General features: G+C 38.9%; 1 long non-coding RNA gene across 1 annotated transcript in view; it reads right to left on the bottom strand.

Annotated features, from left to right (window-relative positions):
• Positions 1-19,055, bottom strand: part of LOC138440431 (uncharacterized) — a 94,900-nt gene extending 75,845 nt beyond the window's left edge. Inside the window, exons 1-2 of the long non-coding RNA XR_011257025.1 lie at positions 18,871-19,055; positions 6,720-6,770 (exon numbers count right to left, since the gene is read on the bottom strand). This is a non-coding gene — a long non-coding RNA (uncharacterized lncRNA). The remainder of the gene's footprint in view (positions 1-6,719; positions 6,771-18,870) is intronic.
• Between the last annotated feature and the right edge of the window lie 2,767 nt (positions 19,056-21,822).

Here is a 21,822-nt window from a genome sequence, read left to right as displayed (position 1 = left end):
TAGGGAAGATCACACACGTGGACAAAGGATTTTAATAGATATTTGTCCAAAGAAGATATACAGATGGCCAAAAGCATGAAGTAATGCTTAACATCATTAGTCATTAGGAACTAGAAAATCAAAACCTCAATGAGATGCCACTTCATACTCATAAGGATGGCCATAAAAAAAAAAAAAATGTTGGGCAAAGATGTGGAGATTGAAATGTACATTGCTAGTGGGGATATAAAATGGTGAACCGCTTTGGAATACAATTTGGCACTTCCTTAAATTAGTAAACGTGGAGCTATCGTACTACTAAGTAATTCAACTCTAATGGAGAGAAATGAAAATGTATGTCTACATAAAAACTTATACATAGGGACTTCCCCAGGGGTCCGGTGGTTAAGACTCTGCACATCCACTGCAGGGGTCATGGGTTTCATCCCTGATCAGAGAATTAAGATCCCACATGCCATGTGGCGTGGCCAAAAAAATAAACCTTGTATATAGATGTTCATAGAAGCATTATTTTTTAATTTTTTTTTAATTGGAGGATAGTTGCTTTACAATATTGTGTTGGTTTCTGCCATACATCAGCATGAATCAGGCTTAGATATACATATTTCCCCTCCCTCTTGAACTTCCTTCCTAACCTGCCCCTCATCCCACCCCTCTAGGTTGTCACAGAGCACGGGGTTGAGCTCCCTGGTCTCTGTTTCTGTGGTGTGTGTAAGTTTCCACACTGCTCTCTCTGTTTGTCCCACCCTCTCCTTCCCCCACTGTGTCCACAAGTCTGTTCTCTATGTCTGGGTTTCCACTGCTGCCCTGTACATATGTTCATCAGTACCAGCTTTCTAGATTCAATATATATGCATTAATATATGATATTTGTTTTGCTTCTTCTGACTTACACCACTCTGTACAACAGGCCCTAGGTTTATCTACCTTATTAGAACTGACTCAAATGTGTTCCCTTTTATGGCTGAGTAAATATTCCATTGTATATGTGTACCACAACTTCTTTATCCCTTCTTCTCTCAATGAATATCTAGGTTGTTTCCATGTTGTAGCTATTATAAATAGTGCTATAATGAACACTGGGGTACATGTGTCTTTTTCAGTTATGGTTCCCTCCAGCTATATGCCCAGTAGTGAGTTTGTTGGCCTCACTACTCACTACTAATAAAACCATATGGTGGTTTTATTCCTAGTTTTTTAAGGAATCTCCATACTGTTCTCCATAGTAGCTGTATCAATTTACATTCCCACCAACAATGCAAGAAGGTTCCCTTTTCTCCACACACTTTGCAGCTTTTATTGTTTGTAGATTTTTTGATGATAGCCTTTCTGATCGGTGTGAGGTGGTATTATTGTAGTTTTGATTTGCATTTCTCTAATCATGAGTAATGTTGAGCATATTTTCAGGTGTTTATTAGCTGTGTGTATGTCTTCTTTGGAGAAATATCTGTTTAGATCTTCTGCCCACTTTTGATTGGATTGTTTTTCTGGTATTGAGCTGCATGAGCAGCTTGTATATTTTGGAATTCAATCCTTTGTCATTTGTTTCATTTACTATTATTTTCTCCTATCTGAGGATTGTCTTTTCACTCTATTTATAGTTTCCTTTGCTGTACAAAAGCTTTTAAGTTTAATTAGGTCACATTTATTTTTGTCTTTTATTTCCATTATTCTAGGAAGTGGGCTATAGAGATCTTGTTGTGATTTACGTCAGGGATTGTTCTGCCTGTGTTTTCCTCTAAGAGCTTTACATTTTCTGGCCTTACATTTAAGTCTTTAAACCATTTTGAGTTTATTTTTGTGTTCAGTATAAGGAGATATTCTAGTTTCATTCTTTTACACATAGCTGCTCAGTTTTCTCAGCAACACTTATTGAAGAGACTATCTTTTCTCCACTGTATATTCTTGCCTCCTGTATCAAAATAACATGCCCATAGATGCATGGGCTTATCTCTGAGCTTTCTATTTGTTTCATTGATCTATATTTCTGTTTTTGTGCCAGTATAATACTGTCTGGATGACTATAGCTTTGTAGTATAGTCTGAAGTCAGCAAGATTGATTCCTTTAGCTCCATTTTTCTTTCTCAAGATGGCATAGAAACAGTATTCTTAACAACCAAAAAGTGGAAATAATCTAAATGTTCATCAACTAATCAACGGATAAATAAAATATATTCTATTCATGTACACTTGTCCCTCAGTATCCACAGGGGATTGGTTCCAAGAACCCCAGCAGATACCAAAATTCTGGGATGCACAACTCCCTTATATGAAATCATATAGTATTTTCATACAACCTACACACATTCTCCTGTATACTTTAAATCATCTGTAGATAACTTATAATACCTAACACAGTATATTGTTCAGTCACTAAGTCATGTCCAGCTCTTTTGTGACCCCATGTACAGTAGCCCACCAGGCTTCTCTGTCCCTGGGATTTCCCAGGCAAGAATACTGGAATAAATTGCTATTTCCTTCTCCAAGGGATTTTCCCAACCCAGGAATCAAACCCACATCTCTTGTATTGGGAGGTGGATTCTTTAGCACTGACTGAGCCACCAGGGAAGCCCAAAAATATAGTATAAGTGCTGTGTAAGTAGTTGTAAGTAAAACATATGCTGTGTAAGTAGTTGTAAATAAAACATATATACTGTGTAAGTAGTTGTAAATAAAACATATATGCTGTGTAAATAGTTGCCAGCATGTAGTAAACTCCAGTTTTGCTTTTTGGAAGTCTCTAAATTTTTTTTTGGAATATTTTGTATCTACAGTTGATTAAATCTGTGGATACAGAACCAAAAGATATGGAAGGCAGACTATAAAGTCATATCATACATCAGTTAGAAAAATGAAGTACTGACACATCCTGTAACATCAGTTAAACTTGAAAACATTATGCTAAGTGAAAAAGGCAAATCACTGAAGACCCCATGTTGCATGATTCCATTTGTGTAAACTCTCCAGAAAAGGCAGATCCATAGACATAGAAAGTAGATTAGTGGTTGCCTGAGGTTGATGGGGAGTGGCTGCTAATATTAATAGGTTTCTTTCCAGAGTAATGGTTGCACAGTTCTGTGAATATCTTACAAATCACTGAGTTGTACATTTTTAATAGATGAATTTGATAGTATGTAAATTATATTTCACTAAAGTTGTTTTTTAAGACTTGGAACTAGAACTACTGTCACAATCCTCAAATTTACCATAACTGCCTTTTTGAAGTATAATTGACTTACAATGTTATGTTAATTTCTGCTGTAAAGTGACTCAGTTATATATATATATATATATATATAAAACTATATATATGGCATATATATGGCATATATATATATATGCTAATCACTTTGGTTGTGTCCAGCTCTTTGCGACCCCATGGACCATAGCCTGCCAAGCTCCTCTGTCCATGGGATTCTTCAGGCAAGAAAACTAGGGTGGGTAGGGTGGGTTTCCATGTCCTACTCCAATATATATTTTGTGTAGAGATATATGTACATATATATACACACACACATTCATGTATTCCTTTTTTATATTCTTTTCCATTATGGTTTATCACAAGATACTGAATATGGTTCTCTGTGCTATATAGTAGGACCTTGCCATTTATCCATTCCATATATCATGGCTTACATCTGCTAACCCCAGCCTCCCGCTCCATCCCTTCCTCAACGCCCTCCACCTTGGCAGCCGCCAGTCTATTCTGTCTGTGAGTCTGTCCGTTTTGTGGATAGGTTCATTTGTGTCATATTTTAGATTACACATATAGGTGATTTCGTATGATAGTCGTCTTTCTGACTGACTTTACTTAGTGTGGTAAACTCCAGGTCCATCCGTGTTGCTGCAAATGGCACGTCATTCTTTTTATGGCTGAGTAGTACTCCACTGTATATATGTACCACATATTTTTTATACATTCATCTGCCAGTGCACATTTGGGTTGTTTCCATGTCTTGACTATTGTGAATAGTGCTACTAGGACCAGTGAGGTGCATGTGTCTTTTTAAGTTAGAGTTTTGTCTGGATATATGCCCAGAAGTGAGACTGCTGGATCATATGGTAACTCTATTTTTAGTTTTCTGAAGAACCTCCATACTGTTTTCCACAGTGACTATACCAACTTACATTCCCAACAACAGTGTAGGAGGATAGAACTGCTTTTTTTTTCCACCCTGAGATAATGAGGAAAGACTTTGATATTGAATGTCTTTCCACCCCTCCATCTCCCATAAAAGCACTACTTCCAAGATTGAGGGGGCAGAAATGAAGATTAGTTCAGGTCTTCTAAACTTTCTACATTTCTGTCCTGCCCAGTCATAATCACCTTCCTCCTGATGAGCCCTGAGGCCCTGGAGAGTCCTGAATTATTCAAAGATTAAAACTGTACAGAAGTACAGAAGATTCTCTCTACTGTATCTCTAAGCCTTCCCCCTGACTCCCAAAAAGTCTGTGGACAGAAAGCTTGAAATAAATTTTCTTCTTAGTCCAAACTAAGCAGAGCAACTAAAACAACAATAAAACCTACCCATTCCCCAGGAATTCTAGCTATGCGGGTTTTTTTCTATAGTTGAAGAAGCATCTTTTAGGCAGATGTTGGCTACAGGGTAAGGAATTTAGGTTACACAAAAGTCATTTGCTTAGGAGTATTGCTAAACAATGGGTTATTGAGCAAACATGTAAGCTTTCCATCTATGGACATCTTATTCGTTTTTTTAGTTTCTTTAAAGATTTTAATCTGTGAACTCCAAACTGCAGTAGGTTTAGCATTCCCATAAAGTAAGAAGGCAAACACAATTTCCACCTCCATTTCTACTACCTCGATATTTAATGGTTTCTCTTCAACTCCATCAGGCCTTGCAGTCTCTTCTCTGTTTTACTGTTGTTCATTTTTAGCTTAATAGCCACCTTATTCTATGCATCATCTCTCTGAAAATTTCAGAGAATAGGCATGTTAGAGAATTGCGCTCTGAATTTAGAACAGTACATTATGTGTATACTTGTATATTACGTTCCATTTGTGCTGCTCCAGCGGCATTGGCCAAGCTCAATGGCAAACTGAAATGACTATGATGTTTTCCATTTTGAAAGGATGGCTTATTTAGCAGATACATAATAGCATTCATTTTCTTTACCATTAAACATAGTTTGGTCTCTGCCTCCTAAATCAGTTATAGGCATCAGCCTCCCAAGTTTGAACTATTTGTCATGACTGAGAAGATTATAACCTCAGTGTTCTTGTTTTGCTTTAGCCTCTTAACCCCAAAGACTGATAACCTATCAGAAAATCTCTGTCTTTAAGATCCACAGAACTCCTATTTTTAATACCAATTACAGACATTAGGTGAGAGTAATAATAATAACTAATATTTATTGAACTCTTACAATGGCCTTGGAGAAGGAAATGGCAACCCACTCCAGTATTCTTGCCTGGAGAATTCCATGGACAGAGGAGCCTGGTGGGCTCCAGTCCATGGGGTTGCAAAGAGTCAGACACAACTGAGCGACTATCACTACAACGGCCTAGCAACAGTTAAAAGACATAGAGGTAGAGAGATATCAATAATTAATTTACTTAACCCCAACAACTCTGAGACAGGTACTATTATTATCCCTATTTTACAGGTGAGGACATGGAGATACAGAGAGATTAGATAACTTGCCCAGGGTCATACAAGTTGTAGTGGCAGAACTGGGATTTAAACACAGGAGTCTAGCTCCCAAGCTACTAGGGTGTGTTGCCTGGTAGCGGAACCTTAATGACCTTCGTTGAGTAAACAAAAGTATGTAGTGCAACTAAGAAATCTATGACAGTAAAATTCCGTGTGTTCATCTCCACCGTCTTTTTCAGGCATATGCCCCCAGGAAGCCTCCCCATATTACTAGAACAGAAGGGACATTGTTCTCTTGTCCCTCTTCCTAGCTCTTTCACCTCCTTCCTAGTCATGGAGAGACCTTTATAGAAGATATGTTTATAGAGAAAAATGTGTACTTTGCAAAGCAAACTAATTCCCAGGAACCCAGTTATCAGTGTGCAAATGCACAGAGTAAATCTATTCTTTGACTCATTATTACTGTAAGATAGAACAGAATTCTAGTGCAGCAGAATATGGAGAGCAAAAATTCTGCAGAAACCTAGAGCTGTGACACCGTGTTTTAACCTTATCTATTTCCAGCATTTACATGAGACCAAGATGGCATGGCCGGAATTGGATTTTATTTGAAAACCTCTCTCTGATTCCTTGCTAATGAATCAGACAAATTAACCAGGCTGCTCTTTCTCAGTTTCCAAATCAGAAGTCAAGATTTCAGAAGCACTTGGCGCCTATAAAATTTTGTAGTGGTGGCAACACTCTTTGTGCACTGAACATATCATAGCTGCCTCGGTCATATATTCAGAAGTGACAGCTAGACATATGATAGCTGAAGGTCCTGACAGAATGGCTAGACCAACACTTTTTAAAAAGTGAAGAGGAGGACTTCCCTGGCAATCCAGTGGTTAAGACTCTGTGCTTCCACTTCAGGGGGCGTGGGTTTGATCCCTGAGCAAGGGGTACAGGTTCCATTTCTGGTCAAGGAATTAAGATACTATATACCACACAGCATGGCCAAAAAAAAACAAATACGCATAAAAAATGAGAGAGATGAGATCCCCCTCTCCAAACCTGGGGCTTAGAGTAGGAATGTGTTCACGCACAAGCCAGGAAGAGGTTACTCACCAGGAACCGACTCAGTCAGCATCTTGATCATGGACTTCCCAGCCTCCAGAACTGTGAGACATAAATTTGTAATGTAAATAAAATTAAATTTCAAAGTGAAGAGGAGTTAAACTGAGGTAACTGAGATCACAATGTAAGAACAAAAGCACAACAACCTTGCCTCACCTGTTGGGAAATTTCAGCTAAGGCTAATTTTCAGCCACATCCTGAAGGGGATACTGCCTTATATACATGAGCTCATTTAATCCTCCCAACAATTGTCCTACATGATTATCTTTTTATCCTCAGTACAGAGAGGGAAGTAGAGGAAGATTTGAACCCATCTTTCAAGCTCTAAACCCCTTCCTATAACCACTTTAAGCTTCATAACTTAATGTACATCTAAGCATGAAGACAGAACCTTTGGAAAAATTCCTTTGTTGTTCAGTCCCTAAGTCGTGTCCGACTCTTTCCATGAACTTCATGCAGCACACCAGACTTCCCTGTCCTTCACTATCTCCCGGAGTTTGCTCAAACTCATGTCCATCGAGTCAGTGATTTTGTCTAACCATCTCATCCTCTCCTGCCCTCTTCTCCTTTTGCCTTCAGTCTTTCCCAGCATCAGGGTCTTTTCCAATGAGTTGGCTCTTTGCATCAGGTGGCCAAAGTATTGGAGCTTCAGCATCAGCATCAGTCCTTCCAATGAATATTCAGAGTTGATTTCCTTTAGGATTGATTGGTTTGATCTCCTTGCTGGAGAGTCTTCTCCAGCACCACAGTTCAAAAGCATCTATTCTTTAGTGCTCAGCCTTCTTTATGGTCCAACTCTCACATCCATATATGACTACTGGAAAAACCATAGCTTTGACTACACAGACCTTTGTCAGCAAAGTGCTATCTCTGCTTTTTTAATATATTGTCTAGGTTTGTCATAGATTTCCTTCCAAGAGCAAGCATCTTTTAATTTCATGGCCTCAGTCACCATCTACAGTTATTTTGGAGCCCCCCAAAATAAAAATCTGTCACTACTTCCCCTTTTTGCCCATCTATTCCCCATGAAATGATGGGACCAGATACCATGATCTTAGTTTTTTGAAGGTTGAGTTTTAAGCCAGCTTTTTCACTCTCCTCTTTCACCTTCATCAAGAGGCTCTTTGGTTCCCCTTCACTTTCTGCCATAAGGGTGGTATCATCTGCATATCTGAAGTTATTGATATTTCTCCTGACAATCTTGATTCCAGCTTGTGAGTCATCCAGCCTGGCATTTAGCATGATGTACTCTGCATATAAGTTAAATAAACAAGGTGACAATATACAGCCTTATCATGTTCCTTTTCCAGTTTTGAACCAGTCTGTTGTTCCATGTCTGGTTCTAACTGTTGCTTCTTGACCTGCATACAGGTTTTTCAGGAGGCAGGTAAGGTGGTCTGATATTCCCAACTTTTTAAGAACTTTCCACCATTTGTTGTGATCCACACAGTTAAAGGCACAGTCAGTGAAGCAGAAGTGGGAATAAATTCATTACTGGAACCAATGTGACTCATTTCAGTAATCTTCTCGGTAGGATTTTATAGACAGTAGAAGTCCATGGACCTAAACATATTTCTCTCAAGAGCCTGGTTTTCTCTGTTCTGCCCTTTGGGGGTAAGGTATTATCTCTAAAACACACCAATTAAATATGGATAGGAGATAATAAGATACAGGTGATGACAAATTTAAATATAGATGTTGGTAAATTATTTTATATTCTTGTGGTCTTGTTATTTTATGACAACTCTTCTGTGATATTACACTTGGGTAATAAAATTTGGTTGTTGGTGTTCCGATGTTGCATAGTCCATCAGATTTCAAAATCTTTCAGCAACATTGTTTCATTTGATCATTTGAACACCTTTGTGAGGTAGGCAAATAGGAGACCATCATTCAGTTTTACAGAAGGAAAACTGAGGCTTTGTATTTGGATGTGGCATAGTGGTTAAGCAGTTGAGTGGGTGCTGCAACCCACCACGTTTAACTCCCAAATTGGTGCTCTATCAGTCGTCACTATTCCATACTGCTTCTCATAAAATCCACTGATACACTCTTTCACTCAAACACAAATTGGGTTTTTCAATTATCTGTCTCATATAGCTTTCAGAGACCCAATCCCTTGACAGGTAAATACTATAAAGATTCAGTGTATTGGATACCACAGTGCTACCTGAAAGAAAAATAACATTGCAAATAAGGATATTCATGGCATTGTGGTATAGGTAAAACTTAGAAAATAATCCACCAACAAGAAAGCCGATGAATATTGGGGTAGTCATATGACAGAATACTACACAGCAGTGGAATAAATAATCTCTAGCTAACTTCAACAGTGTGAATAAATCATAAGAACTTGAAAAATGCCAGTTGCAGAATACATATAACACTTACATAGACTATAAAAACACACAAAATAATATTATAGGTTTGCATATGTGTGTAATGAAAGTACTAAGAAATGTATGGAAATAGTAACCAAATTCAGACTGCTAGTTGCCTCTAAAGAGCAGAATGTGATCAAGGAGTGATAAGCAGGGATTTAAACTCGAAACTATAGTGGATACCTGAGGGTTGTGATATTTTTCTCTACACATTTGTGTATGTCTTAAATATTTTGTAATACTTTTTTCAAAAAGGAAAGTGAAGAAGGCAATTGTTCACTCTGCAAACACTGGCTGAGGGCAGTAACTATGTCGGGCGTTGTGCTGGGTGTTGGAGACCATGGTGACAAGGCAGACGCTGTATCTGTTGTCACAGACCCTCCAATCTGGTAGAGAATGTAGAAGAAGCAGGTTTGTGTTAGGAAGCACAGGGAACTATGGAAGTCTGTGACATAGAGACAATGTAGTTTAGATGACCTAAGAAATCTTCCAAGAGAGAATGAAGCTTAAGCCGAGACTAAAGAATGATTCATGTTGATGTATGGCAAAACCAATACAATACTGTAAAGTAATTAGCCTCCAATTAAAATAAATAAATTTAAAAAAAGAAAAAGAAAAGATTCAGTTAATAAGAAAAGGAAGACCAGCCTAGATTAATTATATTCTAAATGTCCATGTCTAAAACTAAACACTGGAGCAAGCATGGTAGAAAGAAGCATGAGATAAAGCTGGACAATGAGGAAGAAACCAGATCATGCAGGGCCTCATATTCATTCCTGATTGCCATTTCAACTTCTTTTCTTTGTTTTTTTTTCTATTGAAGTTGAGTTGATTTACAATGTTGTTAGTTTCAGGTGCACAGCAAAGTGGTTCAGATACACACACACACACACATATATTTCTTTCTCAGGTTCTTTTCTCTTACAGATTATTTTAAGACATTGAGTTCCCCATGCTATACAGTATATCCTTGGTTATCTATTTTATATATAGTAGTGTGTATATGTTAATCTCAAACACCTGATTTATCCCTACCCTCTCTTGTCCCTTTGGTAACCATAAGTTTTTCTGTGCATGTGAGTCTATTACTGTTGTATAAATAAGTTCGTTTGTACTTTTTTAGATTCCACATAAGTAATAGGATATGATATTTGTTTAGTTCACTTAATATAATCACGTCTAGATCCATCCATTTGCCACAAATAGCATTATTTCATGCTTTTTCATGGGTGAGTTACATTCCATTGTGTATATATATCACATCTTCTTTATCTATTCATCTGTCAATAGACAATTATGTTGCTTCCAAGTCTTGGCTATTGTAAATAGTGCTGCAATGAACATTGCCATTCATTTTTTTTTTTTGAATTATGGTTTACTCTGTAAATGCCCAGGAGTGGGACTGCAGGATCATATGGTAGTTTTATGTTTATTTTCTTAAGGGATCTCCATGGTGTTCTCCATAGTGCTGCCATTTCAGCTTGGTGCAGCCTAGTATGGAGCTACCCACTAACAAGTATATCGTGAGGGTGGGGAAGGGTGGGGAGGGAAGCAGAGAATCCTAAATGTTTCAGTGACTTCGCTTCCTTGCTAGATCCAGAACAGTTCCCATATTCTCTGCTAATACAGAAGCAGTTTCAGTGGTTGTGGGCAGGGAGCAAAAGGCAGGGAGATAGAAAGTATATGTGAGCTGGAGAAGGCTTTCTCTCCCCTTCCTACGAAAGAAGGCTCCGGCAGATTTCCACATTTGTAGGTGTTTTACCATTTGTCATAGGCAAGTTACACAACTCAGTTAGTGATTAAATTATCAACAGAGCTGCTATTTGAGGAGGGAAGGTTCAGGGTTGTTTCCTGCTCCTGTTCTTTGGTTTAAAGGGAATTGAATTAATTGTTTTTTAATCCCCTTGGTTTGAAGAAACATTAAAAAATCATGTCTGGTCTCCAGTTGATGGTGTAAGAAGCAGCACTAAAGCTCATTCATCAACAGCTAGGGTCCCTATGCCTAACCCTGGTCCCATGTTTAGATTTATAAAGTGTGAGATCATTGTCAGTTTCATTTATCTCTGTTATTAAATTTACTGGGCCTTCTTCAAATGACATTATATCTTCTTATCTAATTCAAACAAATGTCTCACTCATAGCTAGAATGTAGATGGTGAAATCTCATGGTTAACTCAATAATTGAGATAATCTCATTGTTTTGTTTTCCTAGGAGAATCTTAAATGCATTGCTCATGTCTGGGACACAGTTGTGCAAAACTTTTCTTAAAACTGCTACTCTTGTGCATTCTCTTTCTGAATTTCTATACGAATCGAATATTTTTGCCCTATTCTTTAACATTTATCTTGGTCTGTTTATCTTATACAAAATAATCACTCAATTTGGCATCTGTGTTTATTTCCATGTATTGAAATAAAACATATTGATGGTATATTAGGTAAAGGTACAAGCTTTAGGATAAGTCCTACATGCGACCAGTTCCGTGACCCTATGGTGGCTTAACCTCAGTTTCCTCATCTGTAAAATGGGAATAAAAATAGCAACTTCATAAGAGTGTGGTGGAAATTAAGTGAGAATATTTTCAGTGCATTGCCTGGGCTGAAACCATTCAGATTTTAGCCAAATAGATTAAGATACTGAACTCTGTATTGACTAGAAATACAATTTGTCATTTAAAGATTTGAACCAGCCTTTTGAATTGTGGCTTTTAAAAGGGAGTTTTCTCTTTGCTTTATACCATCCTGTACTTAGGGCACTTGCATCTGAACCATTAGTGTTCGCTGGGTTATGTATGCAGACCAGCATCTAAGGTCATTTTGTTTGGTTTGGTTTCATTTTCCTGGTGACTTTCCTAGCTGCCAAAGGTGGGCCTCTTGGTCTGAGGGCAGTGGTTAATGGCCCTTCAACACTTTCTTCAAGTGACTGTCCTGAAACAGCATTCCAAATTCCCAATCACAGCCAGTGCTGCCTGGTTCCCAGGGACAACAGCCTGCAGCCTGAAAATAATGTATTGGGATCATCACCCACAATCAGCCCGGAACAACCATGGCTGCCACCCTACACCCCATGCACTTTCTTACATTTGGAGCTTTATACCTACTTTAATCTCTTCCCGGAACAATCTTCCCTACACCCCTCCTTTGTCAGATTAATTTCTATTTATTTATCAAGTCTCAGCTTGTGTGTCACCTTCTCCAAGTAACCTTCTATGCCTCTACAAGTTGGGGATTTCTATTACGTACCCACCATGACGTTCTCTAGTTACCCCTATTATGTGTCCTCATTTTACATAGTTCAGGTGCACGGACTTCAGTACCATGATTTAGTTATATAACATCAGTCCTCCAACAATACTGTGGGCATGGTATATGAACTGTGAATAATTGTGCACAGTATAAACTTCCCAGCTGGGTTTTTCAGTCCACAGATCACTTAATGAAAAACAGATTCACATCAGTAACAAATTATGTTACTGTTATTATGATCAGTAACAAATTATGTCACTTCTTCAAGTGACATGGTGAGTGGTCATTGACTGTTGCTCATTTCACACACAAACAGCAAAAGCAGCACTTGTGTCGCCCCTTGTCTCCTGGTGATAAACCCATATGGCACTTTATGAATATGGATAATTGAAAGAGGAAATTAGCCAGAAAAAAAATAAAGTGCAGCAAAGAAATGAAGAGTGATTATCTTGGAAGTCAAATGTAAATATAGTTATAGAAGAAATAGCTGGCCGTGGACTGTATGACGTTTTTCCCATTGGACATGGTCTAGATTTGCAGCCAGAGGAACTTGGTGAAGGCAAATTTACTGACATAAATAAATAAAGTGTTCATGACGGAAGGGAAGATGATGTCCCAGGAGAAGTGATTCTGCAAACCATTTCACGTGGAAGGAACTCTCAGAGATACTTCACAGTGATATAAAGAAAGCAAAGGGTAAACTGTTAGAAGCTGATCCAAATTTTAAAGGGAATATGATCATTTGCCAAGACATAGAGAGTATGTTTGTTCTGTGTTGTTATATGATGAAAAGAGAAGGCAAGCACTGTTCGAATAACTCTTGAGAAGTTTTTTATACTAACTCTCAAAGTTTCTAATGTTTTAAATTAGAGTATTAACTAAATAATAGTCTTACTATATTTTTTTTTTCATGTCCTTGTATGTTTAAAACTAATAGTAAGAGAATTTTAAAGGTCATGGAGCAGTCACACTTTCCTCATTGATTCCAGTGGTCACTTTCGGATTGCAGTTTTCAGGGCAATTTTTATGGTCCTGCACTACTGTACAGGGTGAGCACTGCTATAGTATAGTTAGTTTCTATACAGACACTCACAATATAATTTTTAATTGGATGAGTGAGGGAATGAGTGAATTCTATATAAATACTAGCAATGAAAGAGAATATTCCCTTCCTCCCTTGCCAGCTCTTCCCCATCTGAATGCATGGCCCATATTCCAAGGAGTAGGTCCACTCTTGTGCTCAAATTAATTCTGCAGCTCTAATCATGGCCCTGAAGCTAAGGGTCAACACTTCAACCGGCAGGTCAGTGCAACCACTTGTGAGGCTCCACCAGGCCCAGCCCCAGTCAATCACAGCTACAGCCACTCCTGGCTCATTCTGGAGCTGGGTTTATAATTAAATACTCCTAAATCTTAGATTGTGGTCATGGGGCCTAGGAATATCCAAATAAATGGAACTTACTGCTCTAATATAAACTTCAGTCTGGCCAATAGCTTTTATACCCTCTCCTCCCACGTCTTGACTAGAATTGTTAATAACTAAACAGATTTCATGTTCATTTTTTCTCTCTGAGAAGTGGTAAAGTGGCCAAGATGACAGCATTGCCACGACGGCCCTTCAAATCCGTTAATGTAATCCCAGGATAATGGAAAACCTAACTCTTCTGGTATTTCTAGAACTTGTATCATGATAAACGTGTTGGAAATAAGACTGAGAAAAGACAAACTCTGAAAGGGGCAGCATTCCCATAGCTTTTGGATGCCAGCTAAGCAATCTCATCAAGACATTTCCAGGAAATACCACAAACCAACTTATGTGGCTTTTCCTCCTGGGGTTCATCTCTGAGGATACCTTAAAAATTGAATTAAGCTCTTTACAAAGGCCCTTAATAATCCCTTACTCCGTGGCTGCGCTGAAATTTTCTTCCAAATATGTTGGGGGCAGTTGGGAGCAATTTATTTGGCTAACATTTATTGAGCACATACTCTGTCTCCAGCTCCGCACTCAGCCCTGGAATCAACAGTGAGCAGCCAGACATGCCCTTCTGGGACTTACAGACTGATGACAGAAACAGACAATAAACAGACAAACAAAAAGATTTGGAATTAGACTCACACCACGTGCCATGAAGGGAACAAACAATAAAGGGAGGAGAGCAGGAAAGTCCTTACAGAGAAGAAGGTCAGGGAAGAACTGGGGGCGGGGAGACCTGAAATAGGAGGAGTTGAGGAAAGAAGTTTCCTCTCAGAGGAGATGCAAGCCAATAACCACTGAGAAGGCAAGTGTATGAAGTGCTCAAGGAAATGCAAGGGAGGAATCTGAAAATCATGCCTAGAATTGTACATAATGGAAGCCAGTTAAGGCCAGAGTAACTGTTGGGACCCTCTGTAGCTGGCCTTTAGTCATGGCGAGTCTATCACCTCCTCTGCAGACTGGTCCTCTTAGGGTGAAAGCAGTCCACCAAGATGACAGGGAGCCTGGGCTTCACCCCCATCTGTTTGTTATTTGCAGCAGACTTGTCCTGATCTGAGTCTCCATCCAAGCTGGCTTCTCTGAAACTTGCTGACCTCGACTTAGGAATTGCCATAAAGGTTCTTAGTTCCAGGCTAATCTTTTCCCAAGTGCCTTTTCTTTTAACAACTTAAAGGGTATTATTTCTTCATCTTCCCTCACTGCCCACAAGCAGGAGGCTGAACAGTCTTGCCGGCACAAACACGAGGAGGGCAGGGGGACTTATCCTAAAGGGGTCTTCCTGAGCCTGTGGGAGGGGAGAATGGCCCTGGGCCGACTTCACCCAGGAGGAAACCTTGCCGAGTTAGGGGCACAGAGACTCAACAAATGTATTTCTCTGTCTTCTTTGTTTCAGGATTTCAAAAGGAGCATAGCATACATGGTTGAAGCTCATTATTGCATGTAATTAAGAATGTCTGTAATTTGAACTAAGCCAGGAAACTATTTATATGTCATCATGTCATACAATAAAAACTATATGTAGAATAATTTTTAAATAATCCACTATAGGACGCTATTGGCTGTTTTGTTCCAGTTACAGGGACCTCATAATAGGTATATCTGTTATGATAAGGTTTGGGGGAAACAAGATAACAGAGAAACTGGTATATCCCGTGAGTCACTTCTCTCTGAGACCCTCAGCTTCTTTATTATTTAAGAAGGAAAAGCTATAACTCTTGACTTTGCAGGACTGTTGGGAAGACTGAATAAACTGATGAGTGTCAGGCACATGGCCCAGGCTGAGTCATAGGGCTCATAAACAGTGACTAGTATCATATCATGATGAAATAGCATTTCTCTTAAAAAAAAAAAAAAAAAAAACTTCTGTAACTCAAACTTTTTACCCCTAGAACAAACTCTTCCTTCAGTAAGAGCCAGGCAAGGGTTTATTCTATATGCTGGGTGATTATTTTTAGAATTTTCTTTAGGTTTCTCAGTTTTGTTAAGAAATTAGAAATTATAGTTGAATCCTTATTCTGTGGATGGCACAGTTGAGTCCCACAGAGGGAAAATTCTGAAACCACATGGAATCTGGCAAGTTGCTGGTAACAACAGTCAATCCATAACTGTCGTCTTGGCGTCATTAGAACTAGTGACGTATGATCTAGGCTGTATCTATTCTACTTCCTGAGCAAGAGACACTTTGGTACTCATTACAATATAAAATAGTTACAATCTATATATAAAGGGCCTAATCTTATCACTGTGATTTTTGATACCAGTTTAAAAAAAAAAAAAAAGAAGCAGTAGAAGAAGTCTGTATCTTCTGGTTCTTAATGTATTTCTCACGTGTACGAGTACCGAGTACCAGTACCAGTCACTAGTCATGTACCAGCCCCTGTGGTCAGTGTGCTATATGAATTCCCTTATCTATCACTCTACCTGTACGTTGGATACCAGATCTATGCCCCTTTTATAGATGATCACACAGAGGCTTGGAGCTGTGAGATATGTTGCCCAAGGTTACCCACCTGGACAAACCCCCATCTCTGTTGTCTTGACTGCTCTCCTTACGACGGACATGTACCTTTTCTTCAGGCTGACTATGATGGATAAGAGCACAGACTCCAGGATAAGTCAGACATCACCTCTTTGTGCTTCAATTTCTTCATTGATCAAACAGGGATGATAATCCCATTTGCCTCAGTTAGCTGCTATGAGAATTAAATGAAATGATGCATGTAAAGCACTTAACCTGGAAGAAGCAGCCTCACCCTTTAGGAACCCCGCCCACCCCTTCTGGAATATCATGCTTCACTTGATAGGGAAGAATTTCCCCAGATGATCTGGCCCAACAGTTCGTTGTTCCCAGCCAAGGTCATGTTTCATAACTAGTTCCACCCCCCCATCTTCCGTCCTTCCTTGGACGGAAGATTAATTTTTTATAGTTATTACGACTTCCTTAATCTTCCAAGTCTAAAAAATATACATATTCCAATGATTCTGTTGCTTTCTGGACTAAAAGATTTAATAGATTTCCAGAGTAACATGCTTCTCCCTTCCCAGCCTTCCTCTTCCTAGAAATGAAATCTTAAGGAAATCCATGAGGTCAGCTCATCTATTTTTTCCTTTTTGAAGTGTAGGTGATTTCCAATATCATGTTAGCTTCAGGTATATAGCACAGCAATTCATATATGTGTGTGTGTGTGTGTGTATAATTCTTCTTCAGATTCTTTTCCTTTATAGGTTATTATAATACATTGACTATGTTACCTGTGCTATGCAGTAGGTCATTGTTGGCTATCTATTTTAAATATAGTCTATCCCAAACTCCTGATCTATTCCTTCTTCCCACCCTTCCCCACCCCGACCCCCCAGTAACCGTAAGTTTTTTCTCTAAGTATGTGAGCCTGTTTCTGTTTTGTAAATAAGTTAATTTGTCTTTATTTTTATATTCCAAATGTAAGCAATATCATATATTTGTCTTTGTCTGGCTTGTTTCACTTAGTATGATAATCTCTAGGTCCAATCTGTGTTGCTACAGATGGTATTATTCCCTTCTTTTTTATGGCTAAGTAATATTCCATTGTATATATGTACCACATTTTTATCCACTCATCTGTCAGTGGACACTTAGATTCCTTCCATGTCTTTGCTATTATAAATAGCCTGTAATAACTGTTGGTTATTATTATTTTCAAATTATGGTTTTCTCTAAATTATGTGCCCAAGAATGAGATTGCTGGATTGTATAATTCTATTTTTGGTTTTTAAGGAACCTCTGTATTTTTCTCCATAGCAGCTGTACCAATTTAAATTCCCACCAACAGTACAGAAGGGTTCCCTTTCTCCACACCCTCTCTAGTATTTATTATTTTGTAGACTTTTTGATTATGGCCATTCTGACTAGAGTGAGGTGATACCTCATTGCGGGTTTAATTTGCATTTCCCTAATAATTAGCAATGTTGAATACCTTTGCATGTATTTTTGGCCGTCTGTATGTCTTCTTTGGTGCTGATGGTTTAGTCACTAAGTTGTGTCTGACTCTTGCAACCCCATGGACTGTATGTAGCCTGCCAGGCTCCTCTATCCATGGGATTTTCCAGACAAAAATACTTGAGTGGGTTGTCATTTCCTTCTACAGGGGATCTTCCCAACCCAGGAATTGAACTCAGGTCTCCTGCATTGCAGGCAGGTTCTTTACCAACTGAGCTACAAGGGAATCCCATGTCTTCTTTAGAGAAATGTCTATTTAGATTTTCTGCCATTTTTTAATTGAGTTGTTTGTTTTATATTGCTGCTTATCCATTCTTTTTTTTTAAAACTTGTTTATTTTTAATTGAAGGATAATTGTTTTACAATACTGGTTTAATTTCTGGCATACATCAGCATGAATTACCCATAGGTATACATATGTTCCCTTCTTTTTGAACCTCCCTCCCACTCTGTAGATTGTTACAGAGCCCCAGTGTGAGAGTTCCCTGAATCATACAGCAAATTTCATTGGCTATCCATTTTAAAAATGGTAGACGGGGAAGAAGGAGAGGGTGAGATGAATGGAGAGAGTAGCTGATGGTCTATTCTTAAAGGATGCGCGTTGCAGAAGGAAGGATTGGCATCACATCTCTGCTCTAGCGAGGCCACACGAATTCACTGAGGGCTGCACATCATGCTAAATCCATTCTCTCTCTCTCCATCTATTACCTACCAACCTACTTAAATATTTTCCCATATTCTTCTCACTATCAGTTCTCATTATCATATGCAAATCCCCTATAAGAAAGTATTTAAAAGACAGGCTCTGGAGCCAGACTTTCTGGGGATAAGCCTGGACTCACTATTTACTAGCTATATGACCTTGGACAAAGTGTGCAGCCTTCCTGTGCCTAGTTCCTCATCTGTAAAAGGAGATACTAATGGAATCTTTATCACGAAATAGTTTGAGAAGTAATGAATGGAGCACTTAAAACAGTACCTGGCACATGACTCCCTCAATATGTTATTATTGTTAGTTCACTTAATAGATGGTAAACCCTGGTTTTGAAAGGTTGAATAACTTACCCGAGGTCACACAGGCCATGAGTTGCAGAGCTGGCAGTGGCTGGTCACAGAGCTGATGCTCCAAATGCATTGCTGTACTACCTCTTATTAAGCACAGGCCATGTGTCCATTACTCGGCAAGTGCTGCTGGGCATTGTGGAGTATTCAAGAGACAGAAATGTACTTTGATCGTTAGTTTCACTTCTAAGAATTGGACTGAAACTGGAACAAGTACATAAAGGCACAGGGATAATGCTCATTGCAACATTATTTATGATGGCATCAGACCAGGATACATTTTCAGCAAAAAGACTGGAATATAAAAAGACAGTTAAAAAGACTGTTAAATTTAGGACAAACTTAAATAAATAAATGTTTCTCCCCATGTGATCTTTTAAACACAAATTTTCATGGAAAATTGACTCTTTAAATATTGTTGAGGAACAGGCTGTGGGAAATATTCAGAGACTTGAGGACAGAGAATTGGGACTTATGTATCTCTCCCTCTCATTCTCTTCTTTTTTTGTAATTTATTTTTTTATTTTATTGAAATATAGTTGCTTCATGGTGCCATATTAGTTTCAGGTATATAGCACAGTGATTCAATCATATATGTGTGTATGAAAAATATATATATATGTAATCTTTTACAGGTTGTTTTTCCTTGAAAGTGAAAGAAAGTGTTAGTTGCTCAGTCATGTCCAACTCTGTGCCCTATGGACTGTGGTCTACCAGGCTCCTCTGTCCATGGATTCTCTAGGCAAGAATACTGGAGTGGCTATTCATTCCCTTCTCCAGGGGAATCTTCCTAACCCAGAGATTGAACCTGGGTCTCCTGCATTGCAGGCAGATTCTTTACCATCTGAGCCACCAGGGAAGCCCTGTTTTTCCTTATATATAGGTTATTACAAAATATTGAGTAGAGTTCCCTGTGCTACACAGTAGGTACTTGTTGGATATCTGTTTCATATATAGTAGTGCCCATGTGTTAATTCCAGCCTCCTAATTTATCCTCCCCCCTTCCCTTTGGTATCTTCCTCTCACTTGATGGCTATCCAACTCTAAGTACCAAAGTGCCAATCATGTAGGAACTCAACTCTTTATCTCCAAAAGGAAAGAGAGTTCCTCCCTCCGGGATCAGATTAAGAAGTACCAGGGTTCGTGTCTTGCCCAACTGGGCCAGGTAGGGTGAAAGCTCTGTGGCGGTGTCCTATTCATATGACTGCAGAAGACACTGCTGCAAATCCAGACTCTCACCGTAGGGAGGACCTACCACATGGCAAACAAATACCTGGATAGTCAGGCAGAGATTTAGGCTTTTTTGTGTGTGCTTGATTTTTTTTAACTGTTGTGCTGTTTAACACAGCGCACTGTGCACTTCCCTTTGCATGTGTAGACACAACCCTTTTAAAATCTGTATTAAAAAATAGATTTGGCAGTGGCTTTTGCTCCCACTTGAGCTTGCCAAAAAGGTTGGAAGTGAGCATGCTTCTTCCTGCCTCTCTTGGCTGTGTTCCCTCTTAGAAGTTGGTGGAGACAGAAGCCTTCTCTTCCATAGCTTTCCCTTAAGCAGTAAGGGACTGGGGTGGGGTAGGGTCCAGGAGAAGGGCCCTCGCCTTTCACAATCAAGGAGGTGGTGATGTAGAAATATCAGGTGCTGGCAGTGAAATTTTGGAAATTCTGATAGAGTTCCCATGCTGCTGTTTAATCCTTAATCATCCTTCCTGGCATACTTCCCACTGCTACTGCTTATTTAAAATTGGAAGGGACTAATTGCCTCAATCTGTATTTTCTATAAAGCCATGTTCAATGCAAAACCCACTGGGGCTCTCTGCATGATCATCTTGACCTAATAGGCTGTTTTGTTTGCTTCCAAGCAGTCTCTGCTGTCTTCCCCTTATAGTCTAAAATTTTCTTAGTCCCAAGTGAAGTGAGCAGTATGGGAGATAGTTAAACATTTCCTGCAGAAAAACAAGATGTTAGCTGAATTCCATATTCGTCTCTCTGAATGGGTTTAACTATCAATGAGGTTTGCTGCCATGCACAGGGGGTCTTTATGGAAATTACTTTAACTATTTTGTTTTTCCTAAATACTATTCCAGAGACAAAGAATAATCATTATTCTTCAAATCTACAGCAAAAAATGTCAGACTGCTTCATCTAATTGAAATCTGAGGACTCTTATGATCTAAAACATGCCATTCAAATGTAGGCTTTCTGAGGAGAAAAAGTTCATTGCACTCCTTGAGAAAGAAAGTCCAAGATCCACCCAAGTTATTACATAAACTTGTGGCTTATACTCACGGCTAATCACATGCACAAGCAGGGGAGGCCAACACATAGGTGCTATCCCTTTGTTGCCAGAGAGGCCCTAAAATCGATTTTCCTCTAATGCTTAAATTCTACCTTCTGTGAAAGCTGCCTTAAAATTCCTAATAACTGCAGGAGGAAAAATGTAATCAGTCCCTAATTACTCACAATTTGTTGAAACTTTCCCTTTGTTGGCATTAAGAGTGTTTTCTTCCCATTGCTTTCTTTTTGTAGATGTGATCATAAATAGATATAGAGGCAAAACAAGTATACATTATTTAGGAAAAAATGTTAATTTCTTACTCCATGATAAAACATGTGATAGCACATAGCTGCTTCAAGAAAGGAAGGAAGAAAAATTTAAGGTCGAATGTGGAGAGGCAAATAGAAGAGAAGATAGAAAGGGACATTGGGTACCTAAACCACAGTGATGTTGGGCAGGATGGACATGCTCACCAGGGCTGGCTCAGGTGAGGTGCGAGGACAGAATAAGAGAGGCACGCCGATTTCTGCAGAAGGCATTTTTCATTTCCATCTCTGATTAACTGTGCATGCCAGCTCTATAAGATTAACATGTCCCTAAAATAATATTTGGAGAAGGAAATGGCAACCCACTCCAGTGTTCTTGCCTGGAGAATCCCAGGGACGGGAGAGCCTGGTGGG

This window comes from Ovis canadensis, chromosome 5 (assembly GCF_042477335.2).
Source record: "Ovis canadensis isolate MfBH-ARS-UI-01 breed Bighorn chromosome 5, ARS-UI_OviCan_v2, whole genome shotgun sequence".
NCBI lineage: Eukaryota > Metazoa > Chordata > Mammalia > Artiodactyla > Bovidae > Ovis > Ovis canadensis.
This window is presented reverse-complemented; position numbering and strand designations above follow the sequence as displayed.